Source organism: Amia ocellicauda, chromosome 3 (genome assembly GCF_036373705.1).
Source record: "Amia ocellicauda isolate fAmiCal2 chromosome 3, fAmiCal2.hap1, whole genome shotgun sequence".
In the NCBI taxonomy this organism is placed as follows: Eukaryota; Metazoa; Chordata; class Actinopteri; order Amiiformes; family Amiidae; genus Amia; species Amia ocellicauda.
Window position 1 is genome coordinate 14911872 of NC_089852.1, and position 25559 is coordinate 14937430.

At 38.8% G+C, this 25559-nt stretch overlaps 1 protein-coding gene across 2 annotated transcripts in view; it reads right to left on the bottom strand.

Annotated features, from left to right (window-relative positions):
• The window catches only part of dag1 (dystroglycan 1), a 39932-nt gene extending 22633 nt beyond the window's left edge, over window positions 1-17299 (bottom strand). The window contains exon 1 of one of the 2 annotated variants that reach the window (XM_066698285.1): window positions 16672-17299. The gene's annotated coding sequence lies outside the window, so the exon portion shown is untranslated. Of the gene's footprint in view, window positions 1-16388; window positions 16646-16671 lie in introns of those variants that run through there. The other variant, XM_066698286.1, reaches the window with a different exon arrangement.
• Between the last annotated feature and the right edge of the window lie 8260 nt (window positions 17300-25559).

Below are 25559 nucleotides of genomic sequence, written 5' to 3' on the forward strand. Positions count from 1 at the left end.
TCATATCCATATATGAGCATATGCCATAGGGGAGGTATCAAATCTATTTAAACAACCATAAATACATTGTTTTATGTTTGTGTTATGGTGAAATGTTATCTGCTTCTGCTTGTTCATTCTGTTGTACCATAAAATGAGAGAGTACGTCTGAAAGAACAGATTAACAAAATAAAATTAAAATTGACCAGAACCATGACTTTCTCACCCTTTTTATATCTGCCACAGTGACAGCTGAGCACAAATACAGCATTCAAAGGCACAATATTTTTAAAGGGTACCCACAGATAATGTAGAGCAGTGGTGCCCAAGGTAGCAAAGCTTCTGATTTTGGTTGCCACCCAAGTTCTTATCTAAACTAGGCTATTTATTTAATAAGTCACAACCACAGTATAATTTCTCCCCCATCTTCAGCCAAAGCAGGAGTAATGTGGCCTATAAAATCTTCAAGATGGAGCCTTTTAAGAAAGTACAGTAAACACCAGGTGATGCCTGCCTTTCATGTTCACAAAACACGGGGAAGCTAATTATAGAAATTGATTTTTTTGGGGGGACATCAGCATGGATCACGGGGCTCTTGATTAGGCTGCTGGAACGCAACATGCAGTTAGTCATACGAGACTAAAATGTGGCTAATGTTTTCCAGAGTTGCAACATTAACTCACTTTGAAAACCGCTTTCTTTCTCATTGCATGGGTGGAGCCCAATAATTGTATGAAAACCCACAGTAGCTTTACAATAAGCTGCCCAAGACAGACTCCATAACTCAGTTTTTAGTGAACATAAATATCAAAAACGGGAATGTTGTTTCAGAACTCCACTTCTGATTTTGCTTTGCAATGAAGCCTGCAATTTGCTATAGGCTTTCCCTGGACCCTGCACCATCCAAGGGTGCTTCAAATGAGTTGCAAAGAACTGTATGCATTACCTACAGTCCTAGTCCTTTCACTCTAAACATACACTATCAGGACAGAAATTGAATACCAATGGTCAGGACGAAAATAAATATATTAACAAATAATGGCTTCAAATGGAGACTTGCAGTAACTCACCTGAAGGCACTGACAACTCACCTCATTACATACCTTGCCTACTTTAGGCGACTAAGAAGTATAATTTATTATAGAGGTCTATATATTTCAGGGATATACAGAAGTGAAGTCCAAAACCTCTGCTAATCTCCATAGCTACCACATTATTAAATTACTCACAACTCTTCACAGACTGCTCCACCTCTATTGGAACATGACATATGAATGCAAATGCCAATTGCAAGTCGAGTCTAATGTTAAAGGTTAAAACCGTAGGAAAAAGCAGTAACAAGTAGATGGCTTCTGCAGGATGTAGTACTTGGCTAGGGCCTTATGTTGGCAGGTGAAAGACATTAAATGTGATTTATAGCAGTTTGAGATGACTGTCGACAGTGCACGAATGTGTATGACCAACGTCCGGAAGTTGACAGCTACGTTGGCAATCTGGTCTTGAAGTCGGCGACCCCTTGGTCAGTCAGTCAGAGCGGAGATACTGTTCAGCACTCTCTCTAACAGATGACCGGACTATAAATGGAAACCGCACTCAAACAAGGGAAATATAAAATGGTGACATTTGACACTTCACGTACTGTGCACAAACATTATCCACCATAGTGCATTCCTAGCTGCAATTTTTCCCACCCATTTAAATTTTACAATGTTTTATTGTGTCATCTCTCATTAATACAATTAAAACAAAAAAAAAAAATATGCTCGTTATTGCTATTAGGGTCAGAACCACAGATAGCTGGTCGGTCTTTACTCACTGTTTATTTAATCCTTTGCAACTCCTTTGTGTTTAAAAAATATTTTTAACCATTCATTCTAGCCTGGTTCAGTACTACTGCTTAAGCTGGCAGAATCGTAAATGTTCCCTAAAACTCCAGTGTGAGTAGTACATCAGTGATTTTATGTGCTTTGAGTGAGTGGGTCAATTCTGAGAGGAGGCGAGTTTTAAACAGTGCAGTGTAAATTCAGTGCCAGTTTTTGCTCTTTAGAGGATCCATAAATAACTCCCGGCATAGTGATATACTAGTCAGCGAGCAGTGGAAAATGCCGGTCAGCCTCCTCAACTCCCAACCTTGAAATCAGAAACTGAACTTCCTGACGAACACAGAAGCTACCCGTTCCAACACAGCCTGGCAAGGGGGGTAAAACTTACAGAGATAATTAAAACAGGGAAATATTACTTTGGTGTTGGGTGTGGCGTCTATTTTAATCCTGCATACAAAGAACACTGGGGGAGCTTTCACTTGCTACTCAGACAGCTTAGTCAAAAAAAAAAAGAGAGACTGGCGTCTTCAATTACAGGGAATACCTGATGTAATCACTTAAACCTCTAGAAGGAAAGTTTAATTAGTGGTGGAAATTAAACAGGAGGAAACAATAGGGAAATTGCAGGGCTATTCTCCTACAAGTGAACCCCATTAGATTACTGCTTTGTAACCTCAGCTGTAACCTCCTATTCCTGAGGTTTACATCTGGCTCAGATTCTCCAGCGTACCTCTTAAAGCCTACATAATTACGTTAATGATACAGAGCTGACAAAAACAAGAAATGGAAAGAAAACTTGCAAATCCTAGCTACTTAAAGTTTTTCTAGTTTTGTTTTTTCATTTAATTATTTTCCTACTAAATTAAGAACTGCAACCAGATTGTTTGCTTGCTTCAGCTGGTCTAAAGAAGAATCCAAGAGAGGTATGCACTGTACAGTGATACAGTTCTGCGACTGTGGCTGTGCCACAGACAGTAAATGTGTGAAAGTAGTAAGTGACATGATCTGACAGACAAAAATGATAAATATACTGCCGCCGAACTAAATACAGAACAGCCCCGGTGCTAGAAGAATAATGTATTACTCATGGTGTAAATTACAATTCTAAAACCGGTTTTGCATCAATAATAACTGTAGGCTTTCACCTTAAAATATATGCATGACAAAAATCCATATCAAAGATCTTCCTTCTTGTGCATGTTATGATTCACATGAAAAGGTGAAAGACGATGCAGTGTCGGTCTGCCATCAGCTTTTTGTTTAGTTTAGCCAAAAAGAGAACGCTTTCGTACCACTCACAGTCAAGTGACCTGAAATGTTGAGAGCCTTGTGATGTGTTCTCTTTAATTACATCCATGGAGCTCAAGACACAATACGATAGGCATGCTACTCTACAGATAACGAAAAACAAATCCCATAATATATTATATATTGCACAGATCAAAACAGCACTGCTCGGCTTGTTCTAACAAATGCAGCTCAGTCTCCTGTCATTACAAAAAAGGAGTATAAAATGTGAAATATTTTAGAGTTCGAAGATCAGAATCTGAAAGGGTTTACAAATATTACACTGCCTTTTGGGTATTCCCCACCTCCCCGATGCAATATGAAGGATGAAGTCATGGTCATTGGCTGTGCGACTACTGATCTTTACCATATCAGGCCAGAGTGTTAAAAACAAAGCACCCTTTGAATGAACTCTTGAGTTGGTTCCTGTTCATATGTGGAAATAAGACTCCCAATACACAGTTTGATTTAGTTATGTTTCCTGAGATGGTGGTGCCTGGGTAGAAGCCAACTTCAGGTGCTGAATATTTAATGCATGCTATCTTATTTCTAAAGCTTATATCAGACAAAACATAGCTTAAATACTAAATTAACTGACTGATTGAATCTGCTTCATTGGGACAATTTAACAGAAGTCAAAAGCTCTTTGAAAAAGCAACTGAAATCTTAAGGGGAGTCTTGAGGAACCCCAATTCTTGGAGACTAACAGCTGACCACAGTTGGTAGGTGTGGCACAGACAGTTGCCTGGCCAGGGCCCCCCATGTGTGAAACAGCAGGATGAGCAGTCCTTTCAGCGGCCCACATTAACAAAAGACACCTACACAGAGCTACAAAACCTCCAATCCCTACGCCTCCTTCAAAGCAGCGGATTGGTGTGCTAGCTGGGAGACCTTGGTGAATAAAGCTTGAAATTCAGATTAAAGTTCAGAAGGGGAAAGGGTAAAATGATTTGGAATCGATCATCATTAAAATGAAAGATTTTCTAAAAGAATCCAAGTTTTCTTAGGTTGCGCTTTATTGCGGAAGCACTGGAATAACCTTTTATTAAACGCACAGGCAGAATAGATTTTACAGGTCAATAAGCAATAGATTTTTCATTTAAGTCTTTAGCCCATTACTTCATGAGTTATGAAATCCTGACTGCAGATTTTTGGTTACTCCATCACCCAATACAGATTAAACCACTATTTAGTTATTTTTGGTCACCCCGATTCCAATCGCCTACAGGAAATCCTCTTGCTATGGTATCCCCGAGGCACAGAAGTCCCCCTCAATGAAGTGACACAAACTGCAGTCAGTGGGAGCAGGCAGATGGATACACAATGATGTAAAACTCTGAGCCTCACACTCCTCTTGATTTTTTTTTTTTCTTTTTTAAATCAGCCAGCCTATAAATACACACCCTGTCCTGCCCCCTCCTCTGGCCTTTTTCCCCTCCTCTTACACATATCTGGACAAAAATAGTTCCAACAAAAGGTCACACAAAACATGGAAGGTACTCGGACACCTGTCTCACCCATATCTTTGTGATAAAAATAAGGAGAAAAAAAAACAAAAAACAACATGATTGGGGAATTCTCTACAGTGCTCTAAAATACAAAATTCATGTCCATGAACACTTTGCAATGAATAACAGTGCAATTGGGCACAATTCACATTTACACAGAAGGTACCATACATCAAAAATAAAAACACATCGGGAAGAACTACAGAAGGCACACACCAGTGCAGCAAAAAGACGAAGCAGGTAGATTAGTTGTCTGTTTTTCAAATTACTAGTACTGTAATGAAGCTATTAAGTTAAATGTTCTCTCAATACATCTGATATTTACACAGTGATTGATAAAGTCCAGCCTTCTAAAAAAAAATAGGAATATCTTAAAATTCACCATTATAGAGTAAAGAAAATGGGGGGGATTGCTGGGGTGGCTCCAAAGCGTAACAATGCATAAACAACTCTTGAAGCTGAAGACCTAGGCATTGTTCAATTGTATTTTAGTATACACACAGCGAAAATTTTGTATTTTTCTGCCTTGGTCTTAGTTCAGGTCTGTTGCTTAATGTGAACAGAATTAAAAATTATCAAAAAGAAAGCTAATCTGTGCAACTGATTAAATGGAACAAACAGGCCTGGCTGGAAGATGCAAAATAAAGAAAGAAAAACCTTTAGCCACATTTAGCCTTTTAGCTTTGTACAAGGTACACTGTGTGGACTATTGCTGGCACAAAATCTGTCAGTTTATCAGGAAGCTTTACAGGGATTGGTTGGGGGTAACCCACACACTCCCAATGGGAGTCCTTGCATTATGCTGCATTTTTGTCTAATCTGATGGTGCAAAAATGTCTTGTGAAGGAAGCAATGGAGGGAGATAACAAACCAAGGCACTTATTTTTTTGTTATAAAAAGCCCAATAATCTTTCACTCAAGACACCAAAACTGTAAAGCAAAGAGAGACGGTGGGTTAGTGACACGTTCTTGTCAGCTGGGAGTGATGGAAGGGGAGTGCTAATCTGCGATCTGGATAGAGAGTAAACGGGATGCAGCACATGTATGACAAATCGAGATCGAGACATTACTGTGTCAAGCAGCACCTCCATGAAAGAATACATAGCCGGAATCTACAACTTCGACACAGTGTGCAGAACTTAAAAAAAAAAAAAAGTGTGTTGATGGAAAACTTTAACCGAAACAAACTTACTTGAAAGGGCAAGGACGTTTGCATGGAACAAACTAAAGAAAAAAGCTTGGAATTCATGGTTTGTTTAAAGACTGACAACATATCAATTGTGTGTTAACAGTTCCACCCCCCCTTCAAAAGCAACTCAAAGGAACTGGTCTGTCTTCAATGCCTTAAGACCACCTAGTACTTCTTGGAATAGCAGCTGGTTTTGCAAATGTAGGGAGGTGAACTGATGTAAACTGGCTGTATGAAACCACCTGCTGGGCGAGTCTACAGTTGTCCAGATCCAAGGGTTGTCTGACTTTGTTTTCCTTTTTTCTCCCCTCTGCTCACCCCATAATGCTCAAACAGCTTGTCTGAATCCATCACATTCCCTACATAAATATTTCTTGCGAGATACGAAAAACTGCAGTTAAAGTTTCCTGCACACTAGCAATACATGAATTATTCTATTGCTAATAAATTCACCTAGTTCACATTTTTGCAGTTTTGAACTGCTTTTTTCAGAGAACACAGTTTAAAAGTTAAGCAAACCTGCCTCTTACATCAAAGCTGCTACAAGACATTTTTGTGGTTGCAATGAGTTACATACTTTTAAAGAAAGCCAAGTCATTTCACTTACAGTACAAGTAGCTCCCATGGATAAAAAAATAGTGCCAAAATTTGGCAAGCACATATCCAATAAGAAACTGCACATATTTACAACATTAGCATATGGCCTTACAAATTCAAATCTCTCTTTGTGCTCTCTGAGACACCAGCTTATTGAAGTTTATCAAAGATTTAAATTATATTCTGAGGATACTGACAACAATGTCTGGAAGAACTCAACTGTTGACAATTCGGGCTTCTCAAACGACTGCTGTAAAGTCCAAATTCCTTAAACACGTGCACAGACGTCACAATTGATGGGAGATGAAAAAAGAAAAGAAAAGGAAAAAAAAAGCACAATTGATAAAGGGGCAGATCTGTGAATACTGTAATACTGAGTCCTAAATAGCAATCTTAAACTCTGGCAACTGGTTTCACAGACCTAGATTAGCACTAGTCTTAGTCTACTCAATGTCCTTTATAGGTAGGGTAATCCAAGACTCATGCTAATGGAGGTCTGTGAAACCAGTTGACAGAGTTTAAGGTTGCTAGTTAGGAATCAGCAGTATAGGCATCTTAAAGCAAGATGAAATTTAAGAACAAAATCATGAAACTGTACAAGACCTGAAATTGCTGCACCTCTGTGCTGCAGCATTTAAACAAAACTGTAAAGCTTTAGGCTAGGTGGAAGAACAAAGACTTAATCCATGCAGTTCAAAATCAGCTTGAAATTACAGTTTACAAAGAACTGTATTGGTGACAGAGTGTGCTAGCTAACTTAGATTATTAAGTTATGCTCAGAAGATTATGTGTGCCATGAAATAAAGTAGAGCAAAACTTTAATTGGAGGATAGAAACTACACACATTCATATTTGAAATTTGATTGAAGACCCGACTCCAATTCTAAATTACGACACTATCTTAGATGCATCTTATTAATGGTACTGAGGTTGACAGTGAATCTATTGCAAAGACAAGATGGTCACTTTTGGTGGGACAAGAGCCTCTTAGATTGACGCCACATGTGGTAGATACACAACTGGCGTGGAAGTTGTGAAAGCGAAATAATCCACTACAGAGCGGGGAGCAGGACAGCCCTGAGAGAGAGTCTGTCAGTGCCACTTCGAAGCCAGCCACTCAGAATACTGCCAGCTCTGGGGGAAGACCCGCCTACCCATCTGCTTCAATGAAAATTAAAACACATCCTTCTTGCATATCCATAATCAATCAGACGCTCCATTTCCAGGCCCAATAATAACAATAAACAGCTCTTGCTTTTGCACCAGACTAGGGTTATAATTAAGGAGATCAAAGTTTAATTTTCTTGTAAATATTACAACACAAAGTAGATTAAAGACTTTTTGTGGCCCAAACTTTTGTGTCGTCTTAGAAGTAGAATGTGCAATAGGGTACCATCTGTGCAGCAAAAGGCTTACATCTACTACAGCAACACCAAACTGACCTGGCCAGTGAGAGGAGGTGAATGATGCGTCAATGTCAGATGTGCCGCCGCCCACCCCCCACCCCCCGCCCCCTGCCCCCCACCCCTCTCTGCAGGGTTAACAAGCACAACTACTCAAATTCAATATAAAGGAATGGTTTGGTGTGAAAAACAGGCAGTAGTGTTTAACTGACAGAAATAACATCACACAGTTAAAATGTACCCAAAAGCTTCTTGCTCCCGCCCTCTTTGGCCTAGGTTATTTACTAGTGCATAAAGCCTGGAGTGCTGGATGAAGTAATTCACTGTTTGTCCCAACCAAACAAAGCAGTTTTGTTTTGGTACCCCTGCTTCCCCCTTGTTACTGGACTATGAACGGCTACCTTGCATTTTAGAGTCTACTTTGCAATTAAGCACATAAGTTAGGTAGCAAATGGTGCACAGTTGGGACAAATTGTCACTAAGTATTTGTAGCAATATGCCAATTATCTAGCAAGACCCAAATAAATAACTCCACTGGGTAAAGAACTGTGCTCCGAGAAAATGTGAATCTAGTTTCCGTGTAAGGAGTCCTGCACAATGTCACGTGTGGGATTTAAACGCGATAATGAGAGAAAAAAAATAACGGACAAACAAAAAAAGAAAACCTTTTGCGATAATGGTAGCAGTAACCTTTTCCAGTGTTCTTATTTTCCAAGGTTGCGGTTCCAAAGAGTATGCCCTTCGTTTTAATTAATGATTACACCTTGCTCTTGCCATTTCCATTAGCAGGGTAGGGAAGTCGCCCATATCAGTGGAAACTCGAGGCCTGCTCCACTGCTCCATTTCCAGATAAAACAGGGGGCCAGTTTCAGGCTGGTTTTTCATTTCCAAAAGGGACATGTTTATTTTTGACACATTTAGAGCACCAGGACAATTGGCACATGACAGGGCTATGAAGTCAGGCCCTTTATTACAGGAAGTGGCATCATGCAGCACTGCTAACCAAGGTCACAAATATGGAAGCACAGCCTTTACAGCCCAGTTACCAGCAGAAGAAATAACAGCTTCATTTAGAGACCACTCTAAAGTTTTAATGACTTTCTAAATAGACTTTGGTTAAATCTTTGGTAATAAGATACAAAATGTCATGGGCTGAGGCACTAGCCGTTTAAGCTCAACACCACAGGCAGGCCTCAGAGTACAAAAACATCCCCGAGAGGTATGCTGCTGATGGATGTTAATGATTGAGTTGTGGTTATCTAGCAAATGGAAGCCAATACATTTTCTGAATGTATTCAGGTGTCTGAGAGCAGATGCCAGTTATGTACGGATATAAAAGCTCTAACATTGGAGGTGTTTGGAATTAAATTATTATTTAGTACTTTAATAGCATTTAATCATTCTTTAGTAAATAAAGAATGGAACAAGAAAAATAAAACCCTCTCTCAGCATATCTTTTTTTTCTACATGATACTGAGCACATGTCATACTGCAGATGTCAGATCTCCTGGCACACACACTGTATGGCATTCTAGGAAATTGAATTGACATATTGCAGATTCTCCAACAGCGAATTCCGAACTGAACATGATCTGAATATTGAACTTGCTCAATGGTAAGCTGCTCAAAATCTACTGTGCTCATTTCAAGTGGTATCAAAAAAAGGAAAAAAAAGGTGCTGGCAGTAACAAATCCTTCCAGTTCTTAGTGGGATTTTTTTTCTCTTTTTTTTTCCCCTCCTCACCTCCCCTTAAAAGTTCTGCAATAAAACAAATGAACTCAAGAAATCCATTCACACCAAACAGCATGATGTTTCTGAGCACTGCGACAGAGCGATACACTGTGCTTGCATTAGTATGGTAAACAGCCACAGTAGGACGGGCTACGGTGCTTGAAGATGAACATTTGAGCAGTTTCAATCTTAGGACAAATTGTCAGTTTGTTGTACTGTGCCCAAGGGACGGTGGGGGGGGGGGGGAAATTTCAATCAGTTCTACTGTAATTCTACAGTACAGTTAATAGTGAATTACATCCAGACTGCAGGCTTTATCTTAACTAAAAGTCGCCGTACTTTCTCTTTCAGACTTCGGCAAACCTTAATCACTCTCACCTTCAGACTGAGTTATCAAGAGGTCTGCAACAAAGTACAATGAGCGCAAGATGAAAATATTGACTGTATGTGGTGGAAACTTCCAAGACTACTTTCATTAGCCTGGAGTCTTCCTCACCTTCAGGAGGACTAGGCCTATATTATTTTAGCTAATGTACAGCTAACCCAGCTCTTTGGATACTGTTTAACATCTCCAGAGCTTAAAAATTGTATTAATAACAAAGTAGTTAAAAACACTTCAATCTTATACATTTGATGTGGCCAGGGCTTATTTACCGTACACAATTCACATCAGGGTGAAGATGTCACCATCCACAGCTTGGTAATCTGCCTCTATATTAACAGCTCTGCTTAGAACATTTATTTTATCAGACTTCCTTGTACAATAATCTGAGAGTGCAAAAAACATCCATAGGTAGGTAAGAATTAGATGCGTATTCAAAGAATCTGTCAATATGTCTGTATCCCAAGGGAAGACCGATGATTTTAAGACTTACTGTCGACTGGCGGTAGCCAAAATAAATATTAGATTTTTTTTTTTTTAACAGGGTCCTCAGCTAGGCTATATCCTTCACTAACATACTGCATACTGTATATGACTGAACATACCCGAGATCCTTGGAATAAAGTCCACTTTCACCTACATTATTTTTTATTAGCAGGTGTCCTTTCATCAGACCAAGTAATCACGACACTGAAAACAAACAACTGCTTATTTCTTGGACCACTTCAAGCACTATAGTCAAAATGACCACCAGAATAAGCAATCAATAAATTATTGGTTTCAAGCCAATCACTAACACATAACCTTAGGACAGGATCTCCTCCTGCAATTTGTGTTCTAACTGTCAGCTCTACGCTACGGCCCAGGGAGCGATGGTGCTTAACTTCAGCAAGGGTGCTGGTCTTGCATTCACACCCAACAATGAGGTGACAAAACAACTCCCATTTTCAAAATGATACTCGTTTACGCTAAAGTTACGGTTATGTGAGCATAATCAAACCGATTTCTCTCAACTTATTTTAGAAGATACAGAGATGCGCGCACACACGCACACACACACACACACACACACACACATCAAAAATGCTTTCTGAGACTAACAAACAGCTTCCCACAGGCCTTGGCTTATTTTATAACCCACTTAACACAGAGAAAATCCACATAGGAACTGAATCTGTTAGAGATCAAATTATAAAATAAAGCAACAACAGAAAAACAACAAAAATAAACCTAAGCCTTCCATTAAATACACAATTAGCTATTGCCACTCTTGAATTTATACCTGTGAAAGCTCTTGTTCGACAAACAAGCACTTCTGCATTGTGTAGGGACTTCAAAATCCTCTACAGCGCTGTGCAGTAGAACTCATATTTTATTAACAGTTTATGAACCTGAATCATGATATCGTAAACTCTTACTCGTGTTTTACACAGTTGCAATCTGACATTAATAACCAGCCCAGCAAGATTCTTATGGGTGGCATTTGTCATACTTTGCCAACTCTGTTTCATTAATTCTAATTAGGATCAAGGGTGGGAGTACATTATTTACATTTTGATCAGACACTTCATCACTTTGAGGAACATGTCAGGGGCTTAAAAAAATATATGAAATGGTACCAATATGAGGCTGTGTAGGTTTTTAAACGAATCTAGACAGAAGCTGGAGGAATTTGTTAAGATGGTGCAAGTAAATTAGGCCTCTATCTCCCTGTGCTATGGTCATTTACATATTTGGGTGGAAAGAAACCTGTTAAAGTGAACATTGAACTTATTCAAATACGTGAATCAATAAACTAAAGAAAGAGAGGGGGGAAAAAACATACTATATCCTTTTCTAATTTAGTATCCTGAGAAAACAGTGTGGTCCCACAAGAAAGTGAAAAGATTGAGCTGTGAAAAAGACACACACTACCTTTCCCTTGTGTCTTTTTTGGACCAGACCCAAGTTCCTCTGACTGGATTTTGAAAGATTCAGGAATATGGTTTACGGTTTAGTTGCAATATACAATGTGGAAAAGCATCAAACTGTAGTCCCGTTTGTTTCCCTTCTGAGCTTACTGTATGCTTATTCGTCTTTTAAAAATTCAGCAAATAAATTGCCATCAAAAACTTTCCATCATCATGCTGAAATTAACTTACGATTCTCTTCACATAAGTAATAACAAAAAGCCTTTTGTAGGATGATTGCTGCCATTTAAATCGATAACAGAGACCTAGATTTATAATATGGCTGGTTGTACTGCAAGCATGAACTCACAGATCACTTCATTTCACCCATTGTGTGAAAAGTAAATATGTGGTATGTAAGAGGCTCTTAAATTGATTCCAGGAAGCACCCCAGGTTATTTACAATCAATCCAGCAAGAAACTAGGCTAGGATGACACCGTTCATGCACATTTACATGCACCCGGTACTGTACTGCAGCAAAGCACACTTCAAAGGGTGGGTGAAGCTCAGAGAAATGTAAACAGTGTGTGAAATAAGGTGCCATCGTACTTGTGCCGATTCGACAGTGCGACGCCCCGCATATTCTGCAGTGCTTTCTAGTTGCTCTTGAAAGGCTACAATTCTGTCATGGAGGGGAATGTTCATAAATGACAGAAGCAGACATATTGAGCTGCTGCAGCAAGTGGCTTCTTTCAGAATATCATGGGGTTCACACTTGCTGACCTGTGGTCCCAGTCAGAGGAAATCATTACCCACTTTCTCTCTGCGTGCAAGACTTCATTCAGCTGTACGTGAAGTATGCATTCTATGCAGCAGTGAAATATTAATACCGATTTGTTAATTAAAAGCTTATGTTGAATCAGTAGTGCAAAACAGTTGATACATTCCCGTTTACAAAACTGGGCTATCCTTTGTGTGCACACAACAGAATTGGCCCTGTTATTATTTATGTAATTTGCAGTAATGTCATGCAATATTGACAGTACTGTATCTACCAAAAACAGCTTGTGCTAATCTGTATGTGGTTACGGGTCTTCAGCAATCAAACTTATTTACAGGTAGTTCCCTAAAAATATATTCCAGTTATCATTTCACTAAGAAAAAGTTAACAAATGAAGTCAAATTAGGTTTTGAATAGGTCACTAAACAATGCTTAATATTCACCACAGCAATGGATCTGTAACCTGAATGTTGATACCTGCAGTAGAGCAGCATCAGGTCCACTAATCCCGAGTATAACTTTAACTCTAACTGGGCTGGCAGAGTGGCTAATCTAGTAAACATTTTAACAAGCAGCACATTTGGAATCAAATGCCTCTCACATTACACACATTAAACATTTAAAAATGTCAGAAAGCTGGAAAAATGGGAAAATGTCTCCCATATCTACAGTATAAAATTACCTTTTTTCATTCTCTTATATCCTCAAGCAAAGTAAGTTGACGGCAAGTGGCTGTTCTTAAATATCATTGTTTTTTTTTCTTGCAAGTTAATTATTTATCAAATGCCAAGCACATTTACAATAAGAAGTGTAAGCATGGGCAAAACATACAATTACTGAAGCTCCATAAGGGCCACTTAGAAATGCACACCTACAGTACAAACAAAAGCAGCAAAATGTGTACATATTGTGTCATTTTATTTCTAGATATCCTTCGGGCATTATAAAAAACAAAAAAGTCCACAGATGGAGGGCAGAAAAAATAAAATACCTTAAAATGGGGGTAATTGACTGCCTAGGAACTAGCCCGGTAAACAAGACTTCTGTTTGAATCAGAGATCAAAGGCATATCCAGTCCTTGTTCCTCAGAGGAGAGCTGAATCTTTGAACTGCTTTCCAACCATCAAGGTGCTATGAAGTGACTGCAAATGTTCTTGAATGCATCGTTCACCTGAAAGTCTGGGCTTTCAAGCAGGTTAAGCCTGGATCTCTCACTTGCAACATTTGCAATAAGAGAAAGGTTAACAGAAATAAAATATTAACGAGCATCTAAATTAAGGATTGTGTGTACAATTTGTTGCACTGACTGAATAATTTGGAATACGACACTGAAGTTAAGCCATTCCAAAATATTTCCTACCACCAGAGAAGGTAGCTTAGAAAGTTTGCTATTAAGTCTTAGACACCAGATGCAACTTTTATTCTGTAGGATTGTGTTATTTTGAAATGCAGGTTTGGGATAAATTCCAGTTTTTCGGTTTGTAATGCCTTTTTCAAATTTAATTCAATTCCTATGCTATTCTATTCTGTCAATGGCAAAGAATTGCAAGTGGAATCTGGAATGGGTCTGAAGAAGGGAAATGGAATGGAAAAAGTGACCCGAACCCTGTGGTAATGAATGGATAACAAAACATTCATTCTCTCTCCTTATAACACAAGAATCTAATGCAGTTCAGATGCGGACAAAAAAACAAAAGTTTGTAGTGTGTTTATAAAGTCAACTTTGCATGTTAATAACACCCAGTGGCTTGTCCCACCTAATGAACATTTGTCCAAAATGGGTGTGGTGAGGATTGTGGTCTTTCCTTTGGTAGGAAAGCATATAATCCCCAGATATACAGATTGTATTTTAAACTAGCGACAGCAAAGCTCTCAGTTAACTGCATTGTACATGTACTGCCGTGTTTAGGTATTCTCTCTCTCTCTCTCATATATATATATATATATATATATATATATATATATATATCTTGTTCTGGCTGACCACCAGTTTTGGAAAACTTCAGCCAGACTGTCAGCGAAATCCTTTCTGCTACAGGGAACAAGAAAAATGGCCTGGAGTCCATTGAGACAGAACCATCTCCGGCTACTGCTCTTCTCCTGGCTGTGCAACCACTGCTGGCAGCGACTACCGACACACTCAAAAACATTTTTTATAGCCTTGAACCCCTGAAGCACCAATGCATTTGCACCAGCCAGAAACGATTCATACTTTTTATCTTATATAAACGATTAAGAGGCGAGGTTGTTTTCAATCCACTTTTATTTTTGCCATTCTCCCCCCCCCCAAATGATTCCCTTCGCTATTGCTGGTTCTTTTTTTCTGACCCATTTTAAAATTCCCTTGGTTATCAATTCCATTTCCATGCAGAAGAGCACTTGCGATCTACAACCTACAGCAAGTCACATATTTAATTCAAATTAAATCAAACCGCACCGATGGATTACATGGAGTGTCTCGTATTGGTGTATATACAATTAAACCTTAACCAATATCAAATACGATCGCTGGCTCACGAAGGAAAGAAAAAAAAACTCGGATGGACAGCTATTAGTTGCATTTATAGACGCATTAAACACAGATATCTCATTGGATGTACATATATAGCAACAGCCACAGCAATAGAAACCGATCCAAAACTTCAAGAATAAATCCGTTACCATAAAGAGGAAAGCGTGGTAAAATTATCAACCGACCCACGTACATTTTCAGTATCTGGTGTCTCTTCCTAATATCGTGGATCACCTAGGATTTGTAGACCTTAGTACCAAGGTCCTTAGTATCAAAGAATAATCGCGCAAGCGGTATTAATATTTCTGATCTATTGCAGTTTCCTATGTTGACAAGATCCAGTCATTCTATATCAAAAAAGACAACCATCGGAAGAAAACAGAATAAAACATGATCGACAAGCTCTTCACAGACAAGTGGCTACAGTAGCCGTTTTCCTTGCAAGCCAGCGCTTAAGGACAACAATGTAACAAATACAAAGTTTTAAAGTATCCCAAGTAGATCCATTCCCAAATCCGAGGTCACCCTGAGCAAAACTTTAGCCACACATGAAACACACCATACAATACAAATATATATATGAATCCAAAAACAGCTAGGAAATAGAAATGTTGATAAGTGGTTTGCATTGCTGGTTTTACCATTTTGAATGTATATGAAGTACAGCAACCTTCAAAGACAAGCTACTGGGATTATTTAAAAACAGAAACAACGTCTCGATATTGAGGTCCCGGGGCGGTAAGATGTACATTACCATACGAGGTAGCAAGATATTTACACGGGACAGGGGGCGAGCCGCATGCTTCCCGCAGAGCAAATCTCGCCTTGCCGGGTTAGGTGCACGAAGTCCGGGGTTAGGTTAGACTCGTCTCACCTTGTACCAGTTCAACCCCACACCTCGACGATGGCCCTCCGTGTGGTTATATATCGCAGTATAGTATTGGTGGCGTTCCTGGAGCGCAGAGGTCCGCAGATCTGCACCTTTTAGGCAATTATATCACCAGTAAAGTGCAGATCTGTGCGGAAATCTGCGCTCCAAGTACGCGACCATTAGATCCCAATGTCTGGCCGGGGCCCTACAACCACAAAGGCCTCCTTTTGCAGCCGGATCGGATCATGAAATACAAGCCAGTATTTCCAGAGTGTACTTGGAGAAAAACACTGCACTGCTTTTGTGTCCATTACACTAAAATAAAACCCACCAAGAAACAAACAAAAAAAAACAAGCGGAAATAAATCAGCACACACCAGCGCCGGAATGCACCTGTTTCACAGAAAGGGGAAAAAAAAAAGCCATACCCTTACCTAGTTCCTCGCACCAAAGCGACATTATGCACATATATACATTTCTGTGCTTTGTGTTTTCTTTTTCTTTTTTATATATCCAGAGAGGCTGGGAGGCGGAAAAAAAATCTCTCTCCTTCAATTCTCTCCCTGTCTACAAATAGAACACTTTAGCAGTCAGAGGAGAGGCTGGCAGGCTCGACCAGTCGATCCCGGAGCCCTGCCACATAGACAAGGGAGAATTTTTATTTATTTCTATTATTATTTTATTTTTAGACCAAGGTTTGGAAATTGAAGAACCCACCGTTGTAAAGGTTGACGTTTTTTCAAAAAGAAATCCCTCCCTTAAGGCTCCGCGTCATGGTGGTAAAGAAAACAAGCAGAAGAAGAAGAAGGGGGACACGGTAAAGGGGAGGTGGGTTTTTTCCTTCCCGCTGCCTCCTCCTGACCCTCGCCGGCCCCGCGTCGCTGCAGGTCCCCAGCGATGATAATCTCCTTCCCAATCAACTCTGCTGGCAGAGCAGGGATCCGCCGGTCGAAATACTGTGAGCAAGGGGGGAAGGAGCGGTGATTGATTACTAGCCCTGCTTTCGGCTGCTTAAAGAAGAAGAAAGGGAAAAAAACGAAGGAAAGAAAAGCCAAGGGCAATCACATGACGGCATTAGCCAAACAGCAAAGACCGGAGCCGTCTTGAGCTGCCTGTAATTAGCTGAAATAGCGATGCCACTGCAGACACCACTAGATGAAGGGATTTCTCCCCCCCTCACTTCTCCTACGCGGCTTGTTGTAGTGAGGGAGCCTGTGTGTTGCTCCTCTCACGGCTCCTCCCTCGAAATAACTATTGCTTTCCTTTCCGATCTCTCATTGCTCCCTTCTGTGTGTGTGTGTGTGTGTTTCACTCCACCCCCTTTTTTTTCTTTTCCTCCACCTCTCACTCCCGCTTGCTTTTTTAGTTACAGGTTATCCAACACCAAGGTATGGATGGACCCAAAACCAAGCCTATTTGCATTCAAGAAGTGAAATACCCAGAGAGAGGTTTAGCCCCACCCCCTCTCAACTACCTCCACGGGGGAGCAGGAAAAAGAAAAAAGAAAAAAAAGCCCGTCCTTTCTTTTTCCTTTTCTTTTCCCTTCTCCCTCTCTTTTTCGTTACAACAAAAGGGTCGCACTTTGCCCCCTTCCCTACATGGAGGAGAGTCAATTCCGTAACCATCTCGGTTGCCATGGCGACCAAACAAAAGCATTGTTGCGCGCCGCTAGAATGTCCAGGAACATTGAGGGTATTGAGCTGCGCCCCTGAAGCGGGGGAGGGGAGGATGTGCCTTGAGTTTAGCTTCATCTCAAAGTCGTTCAAGTCCTAATATTTTTTTAAATAAAACAATTCAAGTTTAAGGAACCCCCTTGTCTTGTTTTTTTTGAACGAGCAAGTAAGGGTAATGGATGCTACAGAAGGTGGCACCTCTTTGCTTTTGCTCGAGTGCTTTCCTTTCGCAGTGCAGACGAGTGTGTGCTTTATTTAATGTCGCGATCAATGCATTTAATGGCATAAACCCATGAATACAAACCGTGGTATGTTATATGCAATTAAGGTTTTCATTCATCCACCCATTCAGTCATGCCAAAACATTCCTTTACTATAGATGGAACAGTTCCAAGGAACAATGCTATAAAAATGTGGGACAATACTATGTGGTAAAAGCTCGTCGTGTAGTTTGAATTGACATTGCGTTGGTTGGAATACCACTGCGCTTATTATTTTTTCTAAATAATATTTGTTCTCTAAAAGTGTGTAGATTGGATTAGTTCATGATATACTCCTCGGGTTTTATGTTTAAATGGTTACAATTTAGTCAAATTAGAAGGACAACAGATTAAAGTGTGCTTTTTATAGGCGTTGCAAGTGTTAAGTTATTTGTTTTCAGAGGGTCAAATGTTGATCAATACCTTTGATTGATCGAGAAGAAAAGGCGGGTTGGTTGAACAGTTTGCCATTCAAAACCAGCAGCATCAGCGGCCACAATGGCTGTGTTGAACAGATGGCAGATGTTCTTCCTAAGAGACAGTCTGTGTGGGTGTCAACAGGAGGAATTCAGGTTCACTGCAGTTGCAAATGATGCAGCATGGCCCAATGGCTTGATAATTGGACTGGCAGATTGAGTAGCCGGTTCAGATAGTGATTTATCGGTGGTCTCTTGGGGGACGGATCAAATCAACATTTGGAGGCATATTTTCCTTCTGTCGTAGATCTTGCTAATGTAGTAAGCTACAGATTGGTTAAAAAAAAAATGCAATCCGCAGTTGGGTCCCGTGGTTTTAGGTAGGCGGTTTATGGTCGATTGCCATTTTTTCGGGAAACATTAAATTAAATGCACTCTTACAATACACCCCTAAGCCCAGAGCCGCATTCCAGAACAAACACAGCTATTGATTAGTGTCCTCAATGCTGATTTCTCACGTTGGTCCATTACATTATTTTGCATCGGAGCTATTGAGTGTACTTTCTTTTCTAAGTCTTTTGTCTGCTCTTCCTTGAGCCTTCCCCAACCATGAATTACAACACAATGTCAAAATGGCACTCATGGACCCAAACACTTTTTTAAGGATTCGTTTAATTCCCGTTTTGATATGCGGAATTGAACACACAGGAAAGGCTAGATGTCACGATTCTGTCAAAGTAGTTTTTGCCTTGAAGTCTTGAAGTCTTTACATATAGGCATACATGTCGTAGCCCTCTCTGACCAGCAGGGGTCTCCGTATCAAGACTTAAAAAAGAGTTGACCATTACATCATCAGCCTTAACATACGGCACATAGGGAAAAATCTATTAACTACTTAACTCTCTTATTTCTTTGTCGTTTAGTTTAAGAACCCACGACGTCAGTGAGATGAGTGTATAATCTTAGAAAATGGAAAAGTACACCATCAAAACACATATATGAGGACAGAAGTCCATGATTGGATTTCTGATTTCTGACTTTGCAGTAACAGTTATCCTGCAACTGTTTTGACATCACTGGTCATCTTCTGTAATGGATGACTGATGAATCCTGCACTTGATGTCCAAAATTGGTCCTCATACCCTCCTCCCCCCAGTGCTTTACAGTGTGAATTGATAATTTTTTTCAACTCATTCACTATACACATACTGTAATCTCCCTTGCTATAGTTGACATATCTTGTACCATATTTTGCCTACTGAATTGTTGTTCTACATTTTCCTTAGGTTAAACAAGTCTACACTTTTCCTTTTTAATGAAAGATTCCAGATAAACCAAAGTCATCACTAGGGAGATGCAAAATCATGGATAAATGCAGAAATGACCGGCACCCCTTAAGGTGAAACTGGAGATAACTGTAGCTTTCCGAAAATCAGATTTGTGTACAATCACAATCCTTGCCCTCGTTCAAACTTGTCTGCAGTATATAGATGGGACAGACTGCAACTTCAGCATATAATTGGCTTAGCAAGAGCAGTCTCACCTTTGCTGAAGGTAATTAAGGTAATTCACCTCCTGGTCTCTCTTGTTTTTTCTTTATATTTTCTCTCCCTTATAACTCTTGACACTGCAGGTTACAAATGTACTTAATACAGCCCATTCTGGCAGTGACAGTGAGATACTGTCTGTTTGACACCAAGAGAGTAAAACTAGCCAGGGCACTGGCAGTCAGTTGAGTGTCTCCCCTGTGATTGTCTACCTTAAAGTAATCAATAACCGACAATTTCTGGATATAAACTGGGACGTCTAAAAGAGAGCCTGGGGTGACAATCTTAGATCAATAAAGGCTGCCTTTAATCAGGTCAGCGTTCCCAGCTGTACCTGACCTGATATTTTATAGGAAATAATCCTGAATCTAAGGGATAAAAGCAGGGCAGATATGACATTTCTACTTCAGCCTGAATATTTCATTCTGGTATTGTCACAGAGGGTAAAACATGGAACATAAATAACTATACATGAATAAATAAATAAATAGATAGCATAGATCAACCATTTTATCAGCTTCTTTATGGGAAACATTTAATTCTCTGTGATTGGCTCTGTATTTCCTGAAGGACATATTTAGATATATTTTAGATAAAAACTCTGATGCAGAATACAAGAAATACAATTATATTATTCTTTACAATAATCAAACTTTTATTTTCCAACAGAAACATAAAATGAAGATACATTGAACTCACAAAGAGCTTTAATACCTGGAGGGTTTCAACTGTTTTTTTCTCCTAGGGTATTAGCAAAAAAAGAAACTCACTTGAATCAAGTTCTTAGAAATACAGTTTGTCTTAGGCAATGTCTTTCCTAATAGGCCCTGAATTTATTTGTTTGTTTTGACATTCCTCTAGGGAAAATGATGTAAAGACTGCAGTACTGGACTGGGATGTGAAATTGACTGAGCATTAAAACAGACAATTTACTTTCCCTTGATCTAAGACATCATTGTCATGCATTCATAAGCTTTTCAACATCCATTTTACACTGAAAATAGAACATTTGCGTAGAATGAAACAAGTAGTCAGTTTCACTTCAGTGGATAAAGTAATAGAGAGATGAGACAGCTCAAAGTTTTTTAGCTTTTATATATATATACATATATATGTATTATTCCCTCCAAAACAAGACAAGTGCAGTTCGGAATTGGTGTCAAATGTATTGTGTCTATTTTATATATATATATATATATATATATATATATATATGCTCCATAAGATACTGTGCTTTTAAACTGAGCATCGGGGGATATTCTGTGAAGATTTAGCCACATGTGGTAATGGTATGGTACATTCAAAAGTCCCAATCTAAGCTGTTATGATCAAATATTACAGTAGTCAGATCTGTATTTTGTAATGCAATGCAACAGAAGCAATATACATGAATAAGTTAATGCATGTTGGCACCTTTTACAACAGCACATTTGGGAATGGTGTCACATGGCTGGTGGTTTGCTTCAGTGTTGAGACAAGGAGAGCAACAACCAAATAGCCCTGATTCAGACAGAATGCCAACATAGTTTCTAGTGCAGTCAAGAGACGTCGGCCTCCGTGGTCTCTTCCTCATTCACATCACAGTTCATCACAGAGGAGTTCATTGTGGTTGAGATCAGGACTCTGAGTAGGCAATTTAATATTTTAAAAGCTATTACCCACTGTGTGCGTGTCCTGTTGTGTTATTTTCAGAATATGTACCTGCCCTCACAATAAAATACTGTACACCTTTGTCGAAATATAGGTGGTCCCCAAAAAACATCCTATACATAGCATGTCTAGTACATGACATTAATGGCAGAGAGAGACTTGTCCTATTATTTTTAGTAATTTGGCACCAAAAAATATATACATATATATATATATATATATATATATATATATATATATATATAATAGCTTCAAAACTATTCTTACAAATAGCAAACATTATTATTTTTAATGAATAATTAATTAACTTAAATGAAGAGTTATACAAGTTATACAGAAAAACTAGAACACAGATGTTGCTTTAAATAGATTGTTTTGTGTTGCTTTTCAAAATATTAATTTTAGACACCGACAATACATTCAGGTTTATTCTTGTCGTTTATGAAATGGGTAAGAAAACATCTCATTATTAGCAAGCTTGTATGTAGTTACATACATGTACTTTATCTAAGGGAAATAATTGTGCTCACAAACCTAAACAAAAAGCATAGCCTGAAGGTTTCAATCGCATTTCATTCAATCCCAGGTGACACCTCACAACATTTTTTAGTGTAATTAGTAATGCATTCCTGTGATCACTGCTGATAAAAGAAGGTGCCTGGCCAGACAAATAGAAGTTAGAAAAAACAGAAAAAACACAGTGAAGATGTGGTCTGAAGAAAAGAGAAAACAATTTGACACAGGGCAGCATCCCCAATCAGCCTCATTTTACATATAAAATGATCTAAGAGCCCTCCAAACAATGGACTGATTGCATAATTTCAAGTGCGAGATAAATGGTCTTTTAACACTTCCTTAGCAGACTGCACGAAGATGGGCAGGGGATTTGCAATTCATATAATCTGGGCTGTTAAAACAAAAGACAGAGATGATCCCCAATGCCTAATGCAAAGGGAACCTTTATGCAGTATACAGACTGTAACACCTTGATGACAATGGAAAAAAATAAAGTTTCTGGCAGTATCAGGGTTCCATGAATGTGCATGCTGTTACATTATTAATCCATCAGACACCTATATATTGGAAAGCAGAAGGCGTAATTAAATTAAAACACACCTTATAATAAATAAGCAACACCACACTTTGGTGAGATATAGCGAGCAGATGTTTCTGTAATGCAGAGATTTGAGAGAGAGTGTGTGTGTGTGCGTGTGTGTGTGTGTGTGAGCAAGCAAAACAGCACAGGCATTGAGTCACAGTTGCTCTCCCCAGAGACGATTAGCCTGTCACTTAAATTGCCACCCTCAGGACCTCATTGTAAATGTTGTCTCAGTGATTAATATTTTATTTTCACCTTAAATCACAGACCTGGACCCAGCATCACTGCAGGGGCGGGGGAGTGCATTTAGATAGGTGAGCTCTGGCAAAAACAAGTCATTTGCAATCTATGAACACACACACAGAGATACACACAGTATTAAGAAGCAGCTTGGTCACAGTTGCTATGGATAGCAGAAAATGTCAATGAAAGCTGACAGACTGTGGTAGCAGATAATGGGCAAGATTGTAAGGCTACCAGCAAAAGGCCTTCCAGCAAACCTACCAACTCTGGCAGATTCAGCACCACATCACTTTGCAACTTGTAGGCAGTGTGCAGCCTGTAGTGTCAGAAATTTAAGGCTAAAAAATCACTGCCAGGGATTTCAAGGAAGACCTGCACAGTCTGAGATAAAAATAGCAACATCCACGCTAGAACACGTCGCACCTCTTATCGGGGGGCCATCACTCAATTCTTTGAGGATATTCTACCTTTCATCTTTAACTGCATGTGCCCTCATCCACACCCCTACCGTCACCCATGTTCTCCGTAAAAATACAATTTCAGGATGTTCAAAGGTAATATGTGTTTGCTTCAGACACATCTCAGATTAAATGTGAGAATGTTTTGGAATTCTCGTGGGTATTCGACGTCAACAAACACAAAGAAAGAGAGAAAGACAATTAGCCTTTTAGCCAGCAGCTACTTTAAAATTGTTTATCTGCTTTACAGGGACACTACTACAGTAAATCAATTTCGTAAGATGACAAAAAGAAAGAAACAAATTTGTATGTTATCCCATGATACCATTCAGAGTCAATGAAGAGTTAGTATTATTTTTGTCATTTAGCTGACACTCTTATCCAGGGCAACTTACATTTGTACCCATTTATACAGCTGGGTATTTTACTGGAGCAATCTAAGTGAAGTATCTTGCTCAAGGGTACAACAGCACTGTCCCACCCCAGAATTGAACCCACAACCTTCCAGTCATAAGTCCAGAGCCCTAACTACTACTACTACGAAGAAGAAGAAGAAGAAGAAGAAGAAGAAGAAGAAGAAGAAAGACAACATGGATAAACCACATTTATATATATATTATATAAATGTGGTTTATCCATGTTTTCTTACTTAACATTATTATTATTATTAGTATTATTATTAGTAGTAGTAGTAGTAGTAGTAGTAGTAGTAGTATGTTGTTATACTGACTCAGAGAATATATTTTCTGTGTCGTTCCTTGTGAAATCCTCCAGGGAAGATTCAGAAGATTCAAGTATTTTGCTCCCCCAACCAGAGCAGAATTGTCTGCTTGTTTGTCAGGAACGGTGGCCAAACAATAAGCTGAATCATAGGCTATGTCAGGGTTAAACCTCACACAAATATCACCTTGACCCCCAAGACCCCTTTTGATCAATTTTTGTTCATATAATATTGCATTTGAAAAGTAGGTTTAAACAAGAACTTCACTGAAGCTTCCAGTCCCCCAGGAACACACACTCTATTTATTATGTTTTTTTTGTTTTTTTAATGTATTTGATTATCCCCAAGAGCCACAGATTGTTAGTGCTGTAGAACTCTGAATGTCTGAGATTTAACACTTTGAATGTCAAATGATCTTTCCCTTCTCAGGCACCAGACTTTTTTAATCAATTTTCTAAACCATGTTTTAATTCATACAACTCAATTGAAATGGAAAAAAAATGTTCAGTGCTGTAGGGTGGATTATACTATTCACGTTTAAATACAATATTCATTCAACTATATTAAATAAAATAGGACAATTAAAACAAAAACACAACTGTATTAATTAACTCAAATCATCTTAAAGAGAATTTAATTTTTGACAATCCAATGCAAGACTAAATCCACAAGTGGCTTATTGGAGGCTTTATCCAAAGAGATTCACCTGAAGTGTAATGAGAAGGTTTTAAAAACTGCACTATTAAGACTTTGACATTTATGAAATAGTCCAGGAATGCAGTTACTTAGATAAAGATAGAGCTATTTCTTGATTTTTTTGTGTTTAGTTTATGTTACTTAATGAATAAATCAACAAATACGAATATATTATTATTTAAATAACACAACAGATTTCTTGCATGCTTTTCATAGCACCTAACAGTATTAATAGGTAATCAACTGCAAAATGGTACCGCACCAAGACTAGTACAGATCATTCATAGATACCCCTTTCTCTGGCAATTAAAAAATGAACTAACAATTAAATGAATACAGAATCGAATTTCAGTGAGGTGAGTGTATAAAAGCAACAGCTCAACAAATGTTATGATGTGTTATTTAAAGAAAAAATAGGCTGTTGATGGATGCTATGTTATTGAAATCAATCCAGGTTTCTTTCAACGGGGACAAAGTACTAGCTGAATATGGTGTAGAAGCGGGGAAAGCATGCATTTCATTTTATTCCCTACAGAGGCAATAATACCAGCAAGTTTCACAATATAATTTCTCACTAAAATTAACTCTTCTGAAATGACGTTCATTGCCAAATATAAACAACATACATTTCTGTATTAATAGACTATAAATAGAGCATAGAAATAATACTTTGAAATGGCACCGTACCTTCCCTCTCTCTGAACATGTTCAGAATATTAACTGCAATGGTACTCGTACAATGTAGAAAACATAGATCATTGTATAACAGTGCATTTTTATGTATTTTACCAAAATATATTTCTCATTAGTTTGGCCAAAGTCATACTGTACTGTAAAAGCAA